At 42.3% G+C, this 7,500-nt stretch overlaps 1 pseudogene; it reads right to left on the minus strand.

The window, feature by feature from the left end:
• Positions 1 to 3,125: 3,125 nt before the first annotated feature.
• The window catches only part of LOC138008768 (uncharacterized), a 6,928-nt pseudogene continuing 2,553 nt past the window's right edge, over positions 3,126 to 7,500 (minus strand).

The raw sequence follows: 7,500 nt of genomic DNA on the forward strand, positions 1-7,500 counted from the left end.
TACGAGCGTCCACACGTATCCGGATACACAGCGTATACAGAAATTTCCACTCTGGAGAGCGCATACAGAAATATCCGGATACACCGAGCGTATACGGCAGACACGTGTGGACGCTAGGTGTATCCGCATAAAAAAAATTGCGGATACAAAAATCTCCGGATACGTGTAGACGGGCCCTGTAAATTTCTTTAAAATATTTCCATGTTATTAACATGTTTTGTTCAATTGTAACTTTACCAAAGGATCCTGTAAATTTCAATTTCCAATGAATTTACAGAGTCAAAAAGAGAAGAAGGGTCACTCGCTTTCCTGAGATACCCTGGACCAGCCAACTTTTCCTACATTCCCTGTAACATGCGGTCTAACCGCGTAACATAGTAAACCGTTTAATTGAAGAAAAAAATGGCTCGGCTAGAAGGGAAACCCACCTAACCGGGTCACCCTTTGTCGACGGTAGGGTCATCCTCCTGACCAAGCCAACTTTATTCCATGTAAACACGTTGGCTCGCCCAGTGGAGTCAACTTGGTCAAGGCAAGATAATGAGTGCTATCTTCCCAGTCTCCTGATGATCGAAACTGAGCCGGGCAGCTCTTGACTCAGGGAAAAAGGTCAGTTCTTTTCTCATATAAACGCTAGCTAAAGACCCGGCTGGGAGGGTTACCATCTTACCATCTTAACTTTTCTCCATATCAACAGGGCCTAAGACTTGATCCAAGTCGAACCATTAAAACACATACCGATAGGCATTACATAGGTTGCAACCGGCAAACTTTCGATTAACCGAACTTAGTGCAACATGCAGGGCCAATTCAACAGTTTCCCACATAATTTAATTAGGTAATAAATATTCAAACTCAGTCATTAACAGGGCATACAGATCCAAAGACATTTGGTAACTTAGACAGGACACACATGATGATAAAGCGCAATTTACAGACATTTTATGAGACATGACCAAACGGCGTAAAGTCCTTGTAAATTTTCGATTTATAGACATTTTTGCAAGATTTTATAAAGTCTGTAAATTTCAAGTATTTCCTCTTATTGTAGCTCCAATAATTTATAAACATTTTACAGACATTTTATAGAGCTTTACTCAACAAAACTCTGTAAAATATATGTAAAATAAATTTACAGAGATTTTATATTTATGGGGTAAAGTGTTAAAGTCTGTAAATTTATTATTTACAGACATTTTATGAAGTCTGTAAATGGTCCAAATTTTCCAGTGATATCATAATAAGTAGTGATTATTTAAATAAAATCACCAATGTTAAAACTCAGAAAAATGGACAGATCTATGCCGAGGTACTTGCTGAACTTAAGAAGAGATGCAAGTCTAGGAATGAAAATGTTTCCTTTACTGTACCCCAACTTAGATCAAAATTTAAAAAGCTTGTTGCAGAATGTAAGCGTGTACTAGCTTTGACCACCAAAACTTCCACTGGGGTGAAATGATTCCAAGATGACAAGGGTTACAGTAACTGGTTCAATCAGTTGTTTGAAGTTGTCAAAACACGTGACTCTTGCAGACCAGAACTGGCTGTAGAGCCATCAGCATCAAGAGAGGAGGTAACTCAGTCAACAGAAGACGAGGGCAATAGTGTAGCTTCTCAAGACTGTGTTGGTAAGCAGTTTGTGCCTGTGAAATCAGCTCCAACCAAGAAACTGAAAAAAGAAGACCCATTGGTTGAAGCTATTCACTTAATGAGGAGTGCAATTGAAAATGACCCCACAAAACAGCTCATCCAATTCTTAAAATCAGATATTGAGAAATCAAGAGAGCACGAGGTCAAACTTTCCAATTTCTTTTAACACATTCCAACCCTAACCCACAGACACAGTATGGATTAGCTAGTCATCATCAGGGGGGTTATGTTTTCCCAAGTGGCATTAACCAAGGTCTTTCTATGCCTGCCTCAAATTTTGCTCCTCAGTCTGATTACACCTTGTGGGAGGGAAACTACAGGTCATTTCAACCAATATCAGTTCCCCCCATGGCACCGTCCCCCTCTTTGTCCACAGATTCAAGTAACCCAAGAGGTTCTCCCATAAGTTTGAGAGAAGGGAATGCAAGCCCCTTTTATCATTATATGTAATATCTCACTCAAGGTGATTGTAGTCTATAACATCAACTTAAGTAAGGCTAAAACTTAGAAACAAAGCTGAATTCTGATTGATCTGCGTGGGAAATGTAATCAGGACTTTTAAGAGAAACTAAGAGGATTTCTGAAAGGAATGACAAAAATTATGTTGTACTGAATTCTGACTTCCAGCAGCGGAATTTCTATGCTCATAAAGGTTCTTTTGATTCAAACACTTAACCAAAACTTCAAATTGAACCATGTAAATGTTTATTATTGTTAAAATGAAAAGTGACCAAACAAGTTGTGTAGTTGAAATTAGTATTACTAAGAAATAGGTAGGCCTTGTAGTCCAAGGGCCAAGAAAGGAAACGTCATGTCAGTTTTTACAGCTTTACGTTTCCCTGCAGCTGGTAATCACTGTAAGTTTGGTAGTATTGTTGTGTTATAACCTTCAGTTGCATAATAAAATCATTTTACAAGTCTGGTGATTTGTATTATGGTGATTATTTTTCTCAGATGCAATATCAGGGAAAAAAACTCTCATATATATTTTTATTCATAAAAGAGTCTCCTAAACTAACAGGAACCACACAAAACTACATAAATTTAAACTTTCTACCCGAGGCTAGTGCCTTGGTTCACCTTTTTCTATTCATGGACCTAATTACAAATTCTCTTTGCCCACTTTTAAAAGTGAGAAGGTAAAAATGAAGGTTGTGATACAGAAGGGGTTATCAAGAACTATTTCTTACAGCCAATTGTTTAGACAGCTAGGAGTGAAATTTGATTGCCACCCAGTTGCATCCATATCATTTCACATGATAACAAGTCTTCCTACCTATCAAAATTAATAGCTTACATATAATGAAACAAATTTTCTGACAATCCTTGTGCCTCATCTTACATCCTCTGTGATTCCTACAAGTCATAACTCAACACACTTCTTTCATGAAGTGTAATCACTGTTACCGGTACATCTACTTTGGTAGAATTACTGTATGATAGATGAATAAACTTAAAACCCAGTTTAGGTCTGCCTACTTGATGATACCAGTTTCTTTCTCTAACCAAAATGTCTCAGCAAGAGCATCTCGAACAAGTAAACCTTGATAGCAGGTGTCTTCGATCTTCTCACATTCCCTCATTTGAAGCAGTTCCCTTACCTTCGCCCTACTGCGTCTCTGATTGGTGACCGGGTCAATTGTCAAGTCCAATTTTCTTGGCAATGTTTTTTGTATTTAAGGCGAATGGCTGGCCCCCCGGTAGGGTGAGTGCAATGGCCGCCAGACATAACGACGAATCCGTCAAACACAACGGTTCACCTCAAACGGGGGTGCACCAACACGCCAACTTCGCCGGGGAATCGAACCCCGCCCCTACCAACAATTAACAAAAGACAAACAGACAAAACGAAAAATTGCATCTAGGAGATGCCTCGCCTGACTTACACTCCTAAATGACAATTCGACAAAACGACAAAAAAGACTCAAAAACAACTAGACAAACCAAAACGAGCACGACCCAGCACAAGTGTGAAGAGTGACCAATAAAAGGCCACCCGTCAACAGACTCACCCAACGCCAAGACGTTGGTTCACCCCAGAAAAACGGCCAGGGCACGCAAACACAACACAAAACCAGAACTTAAATATGAACAACCAGAGCATCATTTTGAAACAAAGCCATTACACCGCGAGCACCCCACTGACGGACAATATATGGACGACAGCGGTCAGACCGGAAACGACGGAAAAACAAAGGGAGATTAAACCGAACGCGAGACTTCACACGCTCCATAACATCAGCAGCCGAGGGACGAACACCCCTAAAACGAAAATCATTCCGAGCCCCCCAAATACAAAACTTCCCGACATTCAACATTCAAAAACCCGAGGAACCACAGGCAACTCATCAGCCGAGAAACCAAAAAGCGCATGACGAACCAAGATAGAAGGACAAAGAGGAGAAGCCAAGAACATAAGTGATTGAAGCCACGACAGAACACTGACAGCCAGAGGACAGTGAAAGAACAAATGAGAAAGAGACTCGACAGGAGCAGAACAAAAACAAGCAGTAGAAAGAGCATAACCAAAACCAGCAAGCCTCTCGGCCGTGTAAAGGACCTCATGTGAGACTTTCCAACATAAATCAATAACAGGACGATCCAAATCAAAAAAGAAAAGTTGACGCCAAGTAGAAGACCAATAAAGAGAACCAAACAAAGGAAAGAACTTCTCCTCACAATGAGGAGAGACAGCATTCACTGGAAAACTTGAACCATTTACAGACGTCAAAAAAGTTGGTAATATCTCTGTTAAATATCCACATTTAAGCAGACTTCGTAGACATAGTAGAAACAGGACAAAAATCAATACCCGAACCAATACCCAATGAAGACGCCGTAAGGGATCCTTTACACGCCCGCCAAGCAGTCAAGAGAGAACGATTAAACGGAGGCAGAGAATCCGGAGAAAAACAAAGCGGAGCAGAAAAAACAAGATGCGGAGGAGCGGCAAGCCGGGAAGAAAACCAAAAAAACCATGAAAGAGACCCAAGAAGACGGAGAAGAAACAAAACGACGAACCCACTGAACATGAAGAGCCATAACCTTACACTGAAAATCCACGACAGAAAACCCATCCAAACAAGAAGGCTGAACCACAACACGACGAGCGACCTAATCCCGCTTACCGCTCCAGAAACATTTAAAAATTAACGTATTTAATTCAACACTGACCCACCGGGGAACATGGATAAGAGAGGCCACGTACCACACACAAGAAAGGGCCAAGGCATTGATAACAAGTGCCTTGCCCTAATAAGATAACGATCGCTGACGCCAAGAGTTCAAAGCATTTTTCACCGCGGTGATACGCGGCCTCCAATTGTCCTCCTCCAGATTGCCCGGACCCAGAACAACCCCCTACACCTTCACCGACGACCAAGTAATGTTAACCGGTGAGTCAGTGCGCCCACTCCAACCACCCAACCACAAACCTTCGCATTTACCATAATTTAATTTAGCCCCAGACTCCTTCTCGTACAAAGAATAAACATCAAAGACAGCCAAAATACCAGGAACAGAAGAAACAACCAGCGTAGTGTCATCAGCATAGGCAGAAACAACAGGCAAAGAAGACGAAGAACCAGGAAGAGACAAACCAGAAATTAAACCACTAGAACGAATATTACAGGCAAGTACTTCGGCAACTAAAACATAAAGGAGGGGGGACAGGGGACATCCCTGCCTCACCTCACGAGATAACTTAAAAGAATTTGAAATATAACCATTAACATTAACACAACTACTCACATTATTGTAAAATAAATTAACCCACCCAACAAACGACAGCCCAAAACCCATAGCATATAAGGTAGAACGAAGGAACGTCCAATCTACCCTGTCGAATGCCTTTTCTTGATCAAGAGAAAGAAGAGCAGCAGGAGCACCAGAAGAAGAGCAAAAATCAACAACATCACGAAGAAAAGCAACATTTTCACCAATAAAACGGCCAGGAACACCACAAGACTGATCTTTATCAACAACCAAATGAATAACCTTAAGAAGACGAGCAGCAATAGAACGAGAAGCAATTTTGTAATCGACATTCAACAGGGAGATTGGACGCCAGTTTTTGGGATCAAGACGATCCCCTTTCTTAAATGATAAAGTAATGATACCCCGGCCCTGAGAGCGAGACAACGAACCCAACCCAAACGCAGAATTCAAAACACAAACTAAATCAAAACCCAAAACATGCCAAAATTTTAAATAGAATTCCATGAGAAGGCCATCACAACCAGGAGCTTTACCACGGGCCATGCCCTGAAGAGCCGCAAAACACTCCTCCTGGCTGAGAAGACCTTCGCACACCTCACTATCATCAAAAGGAAGAACCCGGCGAAGAAATGTTAGAAAGAAGCTCAGCACGAGCATTGGAGTCACAAGGAGCAGCAGAGAAAAGATCCGAATAGAAAGAACGAAAAACATCACACAACCCATCCTTATCCGTAACCAAAGAACCATCACTAGCTCTCAGCGCCGAGATATTACGGTCAGTGCCGTTTTTCTTTTCGAGCCGGAAGAAGTAAGCAGAGGAGGACTCACCCTCCTCCACCCGCCTCGCCCGGGCACGAACTTGAGCACCACGAGCAACCTCAACATCCATAGCACGAAAACGAGACAGAGTAGAAAGGTACACAGGAAGGAAAGAAAGACGACCAGAATCAATATGACTTTTAAGATGAGCAGCAAGACTAGACAAAATATTACGTTCAACTACTTTACATTTACCACGATTTTTACAATAATTAATACTTATACGCTTAATATGGGATTTGCCGCTGTCCCACCACCTAGTAAGGGAAGGAAAAGAGACTGACGAGACTGCCAATAAGACCAAAAAGTTGAGATGAGGTCGATATACTCAGCCTCATCCAGAACAGAAAGATTGAGCCTCCACAACCCCGGACCCGGAGGAACGGAGCTGGGGAGAGCCCATGAGAAAGAAATAGCACAATGATCAGAAAAAGGACATGGTAGAATGTCTACAGAAGACACATAAGGCACCCAAGCATACGGACAACCGATGAGGTCAATGCGCGATGCAAGGGCCCCATCGGGCCGGAACCAGGTAAAAGCAGAATCATTTGGGTGCCTTTCACGCCAAATATCCACCACACAACAATCCGAAAACAACGCTGACAACAAAGCAGAACTTTCACGAGAGACATCAAAAGGACAAGACCCACGGCGATCCCGAACACGGTCCAGGACCGTGTTGAAATCACCGCACAAAAGAGTAGGAACAGCAGGATCGATAGAGTCAACACAACGAACCAAAAAAGCGTCACGATCAGGATTACGGTTAGGAGCATAAATAGAAGCAAGCCGAAAAACAGAACCACGAAGAGAAAACTCAACCAAAACAAAACGACCATCAAACTCGCAAACAACAGACTTACACTCCAAAACCGAACGATACAAAACAACCACGCCACGAGAATGATTTGTACCAAAAGAACCAGCACAGAAATAACCAAAACGAGAAAACCAAGAAAGAAGATCATCATTAGAGACTGCGTGGGTCTCCTGTAGACAAACTACCGAAGGAGAGAGATGGGACAACCACTGGAGAAATCCAAGACGCTTGTCACCATCCCTCAACCCATTAACGTTAACAGAAATTACAGTGAGATCCATAATATAACAAAAAAGTAGTGACAAACCCATGACAAAAAACTAAAAGGTGGCGAGACAACGGTAAAATTAACGGCGCCTAGCAGGGCTAGGCGAAAAAGCACGACGACGAGACCTATGAGGATCCGGGCTTAAAGGAAGCCTCTCGTCCCCGGAACGGGACCGAGAACGAGAGGACGGACGGAGAGCCATCCCCGAGCCAGAACTACGAGA

Source organism: Montipora foliosa, chromosome 6 (genome assembly GCF_036669935.1).
Source record: "Montipora foliosa isolate CH-2021 chromosome 6, ASM3666993v2, whole genome shotgun sequence".
NCBI classification, from domain to species: domain Eukaryota; kingdom Metazoa; phylum Cnidaria; class Anthozoa; order Scleractinia; family Acroporidae; genus Montipora; species Montipora foliosa.